The sequence below is a fragment of the Dioscorea cayenensis genome, chromosome 3 (genome assembly GCF_009730915.1).
Source record: "Dioscorea cayenensis subsp. rotundata cultivar TDr96_F1 chromosome 3, TDr96_F1_v2_PseudoChromosome.rev07_lg8_w22 25.fasta, whole genome shotgun sequence".
Taxonomy (NCBI): domain Eukaryota; kingdom Viridiplantae; phylum Streptophyta; class Magnoliopsida; order Dioscoreales; family Dioscoreaceae; genus Dioscorea; species Dioscorea cayenensis.
The window spans coordinates 12,119,375-12,131,472 of NC_052473.1; the positions used below are offsets into that span (position 1 = coordinate 12,119,375).

Here is a 12,098-nt window from a genome sequence, read left to right on the forward strand (position 1 = left end):
ATCAAAATCGAGAGAATGCCGCATGGCTTCAACAAGGCGGTATGTGAGCTTATCATCTCCAACTCTCAATGTGAGCTCCCCGCCGTCCATATCAATCAATGCTTTGGAAGTCCGCAAGAACGGTGTCCCAAGTATTAAGGGTACATCTGCATCCTCATCGACATGTAGCACTACAAAGTCAACCGGAAAAATGTACTTGTCCATCTTGACAAGCACGTCTTCAATGATGCCTCTCGGATGTTGCACCGTTCAATCCGCCAATTGTAAAGTCATCCGAGTAGGCCTAGGCTCACCCAAGCCTAGCTTTTGGAAGAAAGTATATGGCATGACGTTGATGCTTGCCCCTCGAATCTGCCAATGCCATTTCCTCACCTAAGTTGCCGATGTTACATGGAATGATGAAGCTTCCCGGTCTTTCTTCTTGTTCGGCATGTTCTTTTGCAACACGACATCGAGCATGAAGCATCAGCACCACTCGAAGCACTCTCCTCCAATTTCTCTTGTTGGTCAATAGGTCTTTCAGAACTTCATGATACTTAGGCATTTGAGCCAATGCCTCAACAAAAGGAATGTTGATGTGGAGTTGCTTGAACAAACTCGTGAACTTCTTATACTCGCTCATCCCCTTGGTCATTCTTTAATCTAGAGGGATAAGGGATTCTTGGCTTGAAAGGTGGTGGTGCCACCTCTTTCTCTTTGTTTGCTCCCTTCTCAACCTCTACAACCTCGGGTGTGTGTTCTTTCAGCTTCTCACTCGGAAGCCTCCCTTCAACCTCATGACCACTTCTCAAAGTGATCGCCTTCACATGTTCTCTAGGATTGGTTTCCGTGTTGCTTGGTAAACTTCCATGTGGCCTTTCAGAGAGAGACTTCGCAATTTGCACCACCTAATTTTCAAGATTGTGCAAGGAGGCGGTGTGATTGCGAAGTGTAGTCTCGACTGATTCAAACCTTGTATTTGCGGATTGAACAAATCTAGCCAAGTGCTTCTCCAAATCCGTTATCCGGGTTTCCAAGCCTGAAATTATGTTTTCCACTTGAGGGGCTTGTTGTTGTTGTTGGAAACCCGATGGCCCCATGGTCTTCTGTGGTCCTTGATTACTCCATGAAAAGTTGGGATGATTCTTCCAACCTGAATTGTAGGTGTTGCTGTATGGATTCCCTTGAGGTCTCATTCCATTACCTACAAAGTCAACGTTCTCAACTGAAGAAACATCACCAATGACGATTAGGCAATCGGAGGGAGCATGGCCTCCACCACAACCGGTGCAATTGGTCATGGCCACAACTCTATTCGAAGCTATAAGATCTAGCTTCTTACTCAAACTCTCCACTTGGGCCGCCAATGAAGTTACCGCATCAATTTCATGGAGACCGGCCACCTTTTTCTTCTCCCTAGCGTTCCACTGGTAGCTATTTAACCCCATTTCCTCAATCAATTGACGAGCCTCATTGGGGGTCTTGCTACCTATAGTACCTCCTACTGTCGCATCCAAGAGTTGCCTTGTACTCGGGTTCAAACCATTGTAGAAGGTTTGAACAATCATCCACTCTGAGAATCCGTGTTGCGGACACTTTCGCAGGAGTTCCTTGAACCTTTCCAATGTCTCAAATAGAGACTCCAATTCCAATTGCATAAAGGATGAGATCTCATTCCTAAGCTTTGCAGATTTTTCGGGAGGGAAATAACGGGCTAGAAAAGCTTCTACCATCTCCTCCCATGTAGTGATTGATGCTCTAGGTAATGAGTGTAGCCACTGCTTTGCTCTCCCCTTTAAGTAAAATGGGAAGGCTCTCAATTTGATGGCATCATCCGTCATACCATTTATCTTCAGCATGTCACACACCTCGAGGAAGCTCTCTATGTGACTGTTTAGATACTCATCGGCCAAACCGTTGAATTGTGTGCACTGCTACAGCATATGGATGAATGCCGGCTTTAGCTCAAACTTTTGAGCTGTAATTGAGGGACGCACAATACTCGATTGTGTCCCCAACACTGAAGGTCTGGCATAATCGGATAGTGTTCGTTGTTGCTCATTTTGTTCTGCCATGTTTTTAGATCCTTCTACTTCCAAATCAGCTGGATTATGCTGTTCTTGCACAGGTTCTTTCCCTTTTCTTCTAAGTGTACGTTCAAGCTCAGGGTCTCCTTCAATCAATATTTATGGATTTCCTCAGGTCATAACCTGGAGCTATGTGGAGCGGGGTCGAATCCACAGGGAGTAGGGAGTAAAGGCACTTAATTCGGTTCTTAGCCATGTGGAGTATCAACAATGATAAGTGTGATAATGATTTAATTCTCAACAATTAAAAGCAACAAGTAAGAGAGCAAAAGTAAGGAGGAGGTAAGGCAATCGATAAAGATGGGGTACTCGGATGATGCTTCACCTAGGATAATCGCTTCAAGTGCAAGAACTCTCTATTATGCTTCCTAATCAATGCAATGGTGAGTCGTGGAAATCCTTACATACATAGTCGCAAATCTAAGGTCAACTATGCCTAACTCTATTCATGTCCCGGAGGAGAGATTAAATAACCTCTCAACCTCGCACTCGAATAAAGTTGCAATGAGCTCTAGGGATTCCAAGTGATAAATCGCTTCCCAATTATAGACCTAACCCTTTAGTCCAGGCGGTAGGTCCCTAGCCACAATTAAGCCCTAGATACTAAGATCCCTCAACGCTTCACTCCATTGCACGGGCAACTAGGCCCCGGCTGGAGGTTCATCCCTTAGACCATTCACTCTATTATGGTCACAAAGAACTCAAGGAACGGGAGGTACAATCTATCACGCCGAGGGAAAGGGGACGCCCCTGCACTCCTCGACTCACCCTCTCAACCCTCTCCAACCTAGCTTTGTCTAATGCTAGTGGTGTGTCACTCACTCACAAGGTTACCAACAAGAACTCTCAACCCTAGTGTCACTCTAGGGGAAATGTTCATACAATCAAGCATTCAAGGTTGGAACTCATAATAAACATCAATTTATTGAAAGCATAATAAAGAAGTTCAATGAAACGAATACATCCAAGGGCTCACAATCACCCAAGTACCCACTAGGGGTTTAGGTCTCCATGGAGCTAAGTACAATCAAAGAAATCGAATGTAAAAGCAATGAATCCATAAAGAAACCCCCTCGATGGTTGTGTCGATGGTCTTGTGGAATGTCCTCTACTCGTCGCAGGGGATCCTTTGTCCGGCCTAGGATACACCTCGCAGGATCGATGCCGACGAAAGCTCTCCCAATAACCTTCTTCCAAACGATGCGCGATGTCAGAGCCGTAGAACCTCTCCAAAACCCTAGCCAATACCCCTCAAAACCCTAGCTGAAGCCCTCTCGCAAGTTGGGGAAAAGATGGAGAAAAGAATACCAAAATCGTGGCTGAATCGGCTTGAAATAGGGCTGGAATCGGGCAACTCCACGGGCATGGATGCTACACGCGCCCGTGCGGATTCTCTGTTTCTCTGATTTCTCGGCCGGCTGTAAACAGTGTTGCTACAGTACTTGCTACATTTTTGCTACATTGCTCTACTACAGTCTTTGACCTGAATTACTTCCCAATTCCATACTTTCATCCGGGTAACGCAAACGGGCACACGTTCATGTCGTGAATCACTTGCTTCTTCAATGATATACATGTTGGTGGAGCTCTTGTTCTTATATGCATAAGACGGAATGCTGGAGTGTGATTGCCTTTGTGCCCCTCCAAATGGATGTGCTCACTCGAATGCGAGGAGGTTGGCACACACAATAGCATCTCACACCTGTCCTATGTCTTTGTGTTTGAACCTTAGCAAGATCTCCTCCAAAATAGGTGCATTACGATCCACATTGGCCTATTTCCTTCATACTCGGCCTCACAACCCTAACTGCATAAAAGTAACATAAAAACACACATATTAATGTAAAAATCTGAGAAAAGTGAAGCTCAACATAAGGCATGAACGCTTCGCATTCATATCGCACAAGCACTTATCAGAGGGTGAGTTGAGTGGTAGCGGAGCATCCCCTTTCTTCCTAGAGTTCTTTGCGGGTCACAATAGACTGAAGTGCTAAGACAGGAATTCCACTGGGCTTAGTTGCACGAGTAACTGAGTGAAGCGTTGAAGTAATCCTTTGTATCTGGGGCTTAATTGTGACTAGGGATCTTTCGCCTGGACCAAAGGGTTAGATCTATATATAAGAATAGGGTCTAACACTTGGAATCCCTAGAGCTTCTTGCAACTATACATAGTGTGAGGTGTTGAGACTGATGACCTTAGGTTTGGCACTGTGTATTTTAGGATCACTGACAACGTCCCCTTGCGTATATCCCGCAAGTGCACGGGTTTGTCGAAGTAATAATCCCGGATGAGTGGGTATCGAATCCACAGGGAATAGGGAATAAAAACACTTAATCCGATTCTTAGCTATGTGAAAGATCAGTAGTGAAAAGTGTGAATTTCAATTCTCAAAAGTAAAAACAAGTAAGAGAGCACGAGAAAAGGAGGAGGTAAGACAATCGATAAAGATGGGGTACTCGGATAATGCTCCGCCTAAGATAATTGTTTCAAGTGCAAGAACCCACTATTATGCTTCCTAATCGATGCAATGGTGAGTCGTGGAAATCCTTACTTACATAGTCCCAAATCTAAGGTCAACTATACCTAACTCTATACATGTCCCGGAGGAGAGATTAGATAACCTCTCAACCTCGCACTCGAATAGAGTTCCAAAGAGCTCTAGGGATTCCAAATGATAAATCTCTTCCAAATTATAGACCTAACCCTTTGGTCCAGGTGGAAGGTCCCTAACCACAATTAAGCCCTAGATACTAAGATCACCTCAACGCTTCACTCCGTTGCACGCGCAACTAAGCCCCAGCGGAGGATCATCCCTTAGACCATTCACTCTATTATGGCTGCAAAGAACTCGAGGAACGGAGGTAGAATCTATCACGTCAGAGGGGAAAGGGGACGCTCCTGTACCTCTCGACTCACCCTCTCAATCTCTCTCCAACCTAGTTTTGTCTAAGGCTCATGGTGTGTCACTCACTCACAAGGTTACCAACAAGAACTCTCAACCCTAGTGTCACTCTAGGGGAAATGTTCATACAATCAAGCATTCAAGGTTGGAACTCACAATAAACATCAATTAATTGAAAGCATAATAAAGAGATTCAATGAAACAAATACATCCTAGGGTTCGCAAATACCCAAGTACCCACTAGGGGTTTAGCTCTCGATGGATCTAAGTACAATCAAAGAAATAGAATGTAAAAGCAATGAATCCATAAAGAAACCCCCTCGATGGTCATGTCGATGGTATTGTGGAAAGTCCTCTACTTTTCGTCCAAAGATTCCCTTGTCCGGTATAGGATACGCCTCGACTGAAGCTCCCCTACCAACCTTCTTCCTAAGGAATGACGATGTCAAAGCCGTAGAACCTCTCCATAACCTTAGCCAATACCCCTCAAAACCCTAGCCGAAGCCCTCTCTCAAGTTGGGGAAAAGATGGAGAAAAAATGCTGAAATCGGGGCTGAATCGGCTTTAAATAGGGTTGGAATCGGGCGACCACACGGGCCTGTGGATTTTTCACACGCCCATATGGAATTTCCACACGGGCGTATCTAATTTCCACACACCCGTGTGGATTCTCTGAATTCCTGTTTTCTCGGTCGGCTGTGAACAGTGATGCTACAGTACTTTCACTTCGTTGTTCTGCTGCAGTACCTGGCCTAAAATACTTCCCGAGTCCATACTTTCATCGAGGTGACGCAAACAGGCACACGTTCACGTCATGGATCGCTTTGCTTCTTTAATGATGGATAAGTTGGTGGAGGTCTTGTTCTATGTGCATAAGTCACAATGCTTGAGTGTGACTGCCCTTCTGCCCCTCCAAATGGTTGTGCTAACTCAAATACGAGGAGTTTGGCACACACTCTAGCATCTCACAACCGACCTATGTCTTCGCGTTTGAACCTTAGCAAGATTTCCTCCAAAATCGGTGCATTATGATCCACATTGGCTTCTTTCGTTCATACTCGGCCTCACAACCCTATATGCACGAAAGTAACATAAAAATACACATATTAATGAAAAAACCCTAGAAAAGTAATGCTCAACATAAGGGAAGAATGCTTCGCATTCATATCACACAAGCACTTATCAATCTCCATGACTCATTAAGCATCAGTTAGGAGACATAATAGTAGGTCTTGCACTTGTTTTAATAGTTCTTGGTGAGCAATGCCCGAGTGCCCCACTTTTTTATCGATTGCCTTTCCTCTCATTTTATCGTGCCTCTCTTTATTATTTTATTTAGCCTTGTTCACATTGATTTTATCCACACTATTACTGTTTCATCTTCACTTAGTTAAGTAGCAATCGTTGTGTTTCTATTCACTATTCCCTGTAGATATGATAACCCACTCACCTAGGATTTATTACATCGAAAAACCCGTCCACTTGCGGGTCACACTCAAGGGGCGTTGTCAAGTTTTTGGTGCCGTTGTGCGGGAATAGACATTTTCGTAACACTTTGCACTTTGCTATTTAGCTATTCATCATTTATTCTGTTTCACACTTTCATATTCTATCATCATTCTAATTTCTTCTTTTTCTTTGCTTTTGGGAAAAATAATCAATATATCCGAATTATTTGACACAATCATGGGAATGGTTGAAAATATAGAATAGAAAGTTCAGTTGTTTGTAGTGCAATGCACTTCATGTTGTTCCCTCGAGGAGCAATTCACCATTAACCATCCCGAGGAAGACACAACTGTTGATTACATTAACAAAATTCAGGATCAAAGTTGTGAGTTGGATAGTGTGCTGGATCAGTTTGAAATGCATCGACATCTATAAGCATTCATTTCGAAGAAAGTTTGGAGAGAGTCCTTGCTCAGTTTGATTCCTCCTATCATGAAGAAAGACAAGAACTTTTCTTATTGAGCGTGTCAACTTTAGGGTAGGAAATCTGTGAGATAGAGGATGTTGTTATCATTGAATACCATTCAGATGGACATGTACAAGCAGAGGAGGTAGAGAATGCTATTGAACAAGGATGGGTCAATTTTGAGGAAATTGAATGATTGAAGGAAAGAAGATGCGACCATCAATTGAGGAACCACCTAATTTAGAGCTGAAAACTTTACCAGCACATCTGGAATATGCCTTCCTAATGGAGGAATCAAAGCTCCCGGTGATTGTGGCTTCGAATCTCTCTCCAGATCAGAAGGACAAGCTTGTGAGCATGTTAAAAAAACATAAATATGCCATTGCTTGGAAGATCTCTTATATAAAAGGTATCAATTCCTCATTTGGCACTCATAAGATCTAAATGGAGGATAATTACAAGCTGGTGATTCAACCTCAGAGAAGATTGAACTCTAACATGAAGGAAGTTGTCAAGGTAGAGGTGGTAAAACTTCTAGATGCGGGAAGCATTAATCCTATCTTAGACAGTGCGTGGGTGCACCAAACTCAAGTAGTCCCGAAGAAGGGAGGAATGACGATTGTGAGAACTGAAAAAAATGAACTAATTCCGACTAGGATAGTTACGGGTTGGCGTGTCTGCATTGACTATAAAAGGCTAAATGATGCAACTCGAAAGGACCATTTTTCGTTGCCATTTTTTGATCAGATGTTGGAACGGTTGGCAGGGCATCAGTTTTATTGCTTCCTTGATGGCATGTGGGGGTATTTTCATATTCCTATAGCTCCAGAAGATCAAGAGAAGACAACATTTAATTGTCCTTACGGTACTTTTGCTTACAGAAAAATACCTTTAGGGTTGTGTAACGCAGCGGCGACATTCCAAAGTTGCATGACCGCCATCTTTGATGATCTCTTAGAAGACATCATGGAGGTGTTAATGGATTATTTTTTGGTGTATGGAGATTCCTTTGACAATTGTTTAAGGAATTTAGAGAGAGTGTTAGTTACATGTGAAGAGAAAAATCTTGTTCTTAATTGGGAGAAGTGTCATTTTATGGTCCAAGAAGGCATTGTCCTTGGACATAAGATTTCCCAAGTGGGGATGGAGGTGGATAAGGCAAATGTTGAAGTCAAAGAAAAGCTTCCTCCATCTACAAATGTAAAAAAGGTTCATAGTTTCTTGGGGCATGTGGGTTTTTACAGAAGATTCATCAAGGACTTTTCTAAAATCATGAAGAAATTAACTAAACTCCTTGAAAAGGAAGTTCGCTTTGATTTCGGGAATGACTGTCTGATAGCTTTCAACTTGTTGAAAGAGAAATTAGTGCAAGCACCAATTATAACTACACCAGATTGGAAAGAGCCCATTGAGCTCACATGCAATGCAAGTGATTATGCTGTTGGGGTAGTTTTGGGTCAGAGGAAAGATAGGCAATTTCGACCGATCTATTATGCTAGCAAGACTCTCACAAGTGCTCAAGAGAACTATACAGCCGCCGAAAAAGAGTTGTTAGCAGTGGTGTTTGCTTTTGACAAGTTAAGACCATACCTTATCTTGTCTAGGGTCACTGTATTTACTGATCACTCGGCACTCTGCTATCTTATAAACAAGGCTGATGCGAAACCGAGGTTGATTCGTTGGATCCTATTGTTGCAAGAGTTTGATATGGAGATACAAGACAAGAGAGGAACGAAAAATGTGGTTGTAGACCTATTGTCTCCATTAGAGGGGTGTGATGGTCAAGAGCCAGCTAGCAAAGAGATTAATGGTTACTTTCCCGAGGAATACTTGTATGAAGTTTAGAGTTCAGAATCAGAGGACACTCCAAGGTTCACAGATTTTGTAAACTACTTGTCAGGGAGATTGCTTAAGCAGGGCCTCACATTCCAGCAAAAGAAGAAGTTCTTTAGTGATTTGAGTAATTACTTTTGGGATGATCCGTACTTATTCTGTATTAGTGTAGATCACGTAGTTCGAAGATGTGTATCAAGGGAAGAAGGGTGGAATATCCTTGCACATTGTCACTCCGGGCCAGTTGGGGGGGCATTATGCTTTAAGTAGAAAGGCTGAAAAGGCTTTGGCTGCCGGATTTTATTGCCCGACTTTATTCCAGGATGCATGTCTGTTTGTTCTTCGATGGGACAGTTGTCAAAGGGCTGGAAATCTATCACGGCAGGATGAAATGCCTCAGAATCCAATTCAATTTTGTGAGGTATTTGATTTTGGGGAATTAACTTTTTGGGCGCGTTTCCAAAGTCTAACGGCAATCAATACATTTTTGTTGCGGTTGATTATGTCTCTAAATGGGTGGAGGCTCAAGATTTACCTACTAATGTTGCTAGGACTATGATCAAATTTCTGAAGAGGTTGTTCACTCGATTTAGGGCTTCCCAAATTATCATTAGTGATCGAGGGACTCATTTTTGTAACACTCTGCTTGAGAAAGTGTTAAAGCGCTATGGAGTGCATCATTTCCTTGCTACCCCTACCACCCACAGAAGAGTGGTCAAGCAGAAGTCACAAATAGAGTGCTTAGGAGAACAAGGAAAGTAGGATTGGTTGGAAAGCTTGGATGACACACTTTGGGCTCACAAAATGGCGTATAAAACTCCAATAGGGACTACCCCCTATAACTTGGTATATGGTAAATCGTGTCACTTGCCCATGGAGTTAGAGCATAAAGCCTGTTGGGCCATCAAGGCCATGAATTTTGACTTGAGTAAGGCGATGGAACAAAGAATGCTTCATCTTAATGAGTTGGATGAATGAAGAATGAAGGCATATGAGAATGTAAGGATTTTGACACGTCCGAATATACGTGTAAACTGCAAGTGCACGGGTGTCGAAGTAATAATTATTTGGTGAATCAGGTAGTCGAATCCATAGGGAACAGGGCTACTAGTACTAACTTCTTCTTTCCTTTCTATCCTAATGATAAATGGAAAGGTGTGGTGATCTAATGTGTGAAGAAATGAATACCGGAGACAAATATGCAAGGGTGAAATGGAGGAAGATCTCAATCAGTAAAAGTGGGGTATTCGGGCAATGCTCACCCTAGGATTCAGGTATTAGGTACTAGATATGCAAAGTGTCTCTATGATGAGTAAGTTAAGTCACGAAAATCCGAATATAATCGGATCTATCTCTAGATGACCAATACTAGCCCTCTACGGGGTCCAGGTGAAGAAATTACACAATCTCAACACCTCACACCACATATGACCGCAAAGCACTCTAGGGATTTCGAAAGGTGTAACCGATTCTTAAAGATTGATCCAACCCTAATTCCCGACGAAGGATCCTAACCCCCTACAAGGTCCCATCGGAGAAATCGAGCAATCTCACGACTCTCACCAAATATGGTTGCATAGAGTCTAGGGAATGGAGTTAGTATACACCAATCAGAGGGGAAAGGGGATACTTCACTATCTCATGACTCACCCTCTCAATCCTCTTCAATCTTGAGGTTCTAACCCTAATGGAGATCTCTCTCCCACCAAGGTAACAAATCATGCAAACTAAATAACCACAAGATCAATAAGTCAAGCAAGCATTAAATAATCAAGAATGAAACTTAATCAAACTCGGATTAAATAGAAACACAAAGCAAATCCACACAAGATGAGAATCCTAGGGTTCACAAGCCCAAATACCCTCTAGGGTTTTAGTTGTCCATGGAGCAACATACAAAACACAACATCAATTAATGAAAGTACATTAAAAGCATAGAAATAAACCCCCTTATATATGAACTGATGGCCTTGATGGAGAGCTTCGACGTCTTGAAGGACCCTCTCCTAAGATAGGTTCACTGGTGGCTTCTTTGATGCTATGATGGAGGAGGAATCAATCAAAGTTGGTGACAAAGTGCCTCCCAAGCCGCAAAGTCCTTCTCTCCAAACCCTAACCGTCTCACTCCTCAAGAGCAGCACAAAAGATGAGAAAGAATAGGGTAAAAAGTCTATTTATAGGCCTTAGACCACGTCTGTCATGTGCCACCACATGCCCATGTGGATTTTCCACGTGCTCGCGTGGGCTGCAGGAATTTCCACTTGGGCACTTGAATAGTAATTCTCCTGCAGTACTTAGCTACAGTACTCTCAATAATCGCAGTCCAAACACTCTTCTCTTCAGGCCACATGGCCGGGCACACGTCCATGTAGTAGACTATAAGACTTTTCTTCATCGGCGTATCTTTGAGAGGTCTTGTAATCTTCAAAAAGAGAAGGAACATGAAGATGTGGCTGCCTTTGTGCCCTTCCAAATAGTGAATTGACTTGAATCTTCTTGGAAGTTGGCACACATCTCCTCTCGTGTCTTGGTCCTTGAATTGAACAAGAACTGCCAACATTGTGTCTTTATAGCCTATCTTTATCTTTGCTTCTTTTTTACTCTTCAAGGCATTCACAACCTATATGCATAAAAGAACACCAAATACACAATATGAGACATAAACCATGGTAAAAATGATGCTCAATGCATGTAAAACACATATAGAAATATGTCTACTCAAGCACTTATCAGATTTATTAGGAGAGAATTCGGAATGAGCATGATAAGCATATAAAATATCCGAAAGAGTTCAAGGTCAGTGATCAAGTGTTATTGTTCAACTCTCACCTGAGGTTATTTCCAGGGAAGCTTAAGTCCAGATTGTTTGGGCCATATACTGTAACTAAGGTCTCACCCCATGGCGCTATTGAAATTTCTCATCCGGAGAAAGGTATATATAAGGTGAACGGTCATCGGCTAAAACCTTATTTTGGTGGGGAGGTAAGTAAAGATGACAAGGAAGTATTCTTTCTCTGAGAGCCCCCATAAGGTAAGGCAAGGTACGTCAAGCTATGTAATGTTAAACAAGCGCTTCTTGGGAGGCAACACAAGTCTTTACTATTTTTCTAGTTTTTAGTTTAGAACTTGCATGAATAAGGCTTTGAGTGCTGGTGTCTTGATTTTACATGCAAATTGCTGTGTTTTTCTCGTGATTCATTGATGTTATCGTGTGCATAATTTCATGTGGAAAAGTTTCGTGGTCGTTTGAGTATGTTTTTATGTTTTTCATGAATCTCTAGTCAATTTTGCATTGTAGAGGCATGCTCTGAGTATATATACATGTTCAGAAATTTTTTGCAGAGCCTGCAGATTTTTCTTAATTAACCAGAGAAGGCACAC

At 42.5% G+C, this 12,098-nt stretch overlaps 1 non-coding gene across 1 annotated transcript; it reads left to right on the forward strand.

Moving 5' to 3' along the window:
• The first annotated feature begins 1,557 nt into the window (after window positions 1-1,557).
• On the forward strand, window positions 1,558-1,664 carry LOC120257681. The gene has a single exon (XR_005535772.1). It is a non-coding gene; the product is annotated as a small nucleolar RNA R71 (small nucleolar RNA).
• Window positions 1,665-12,098: the final 10,434 nt, after the last annotated feature.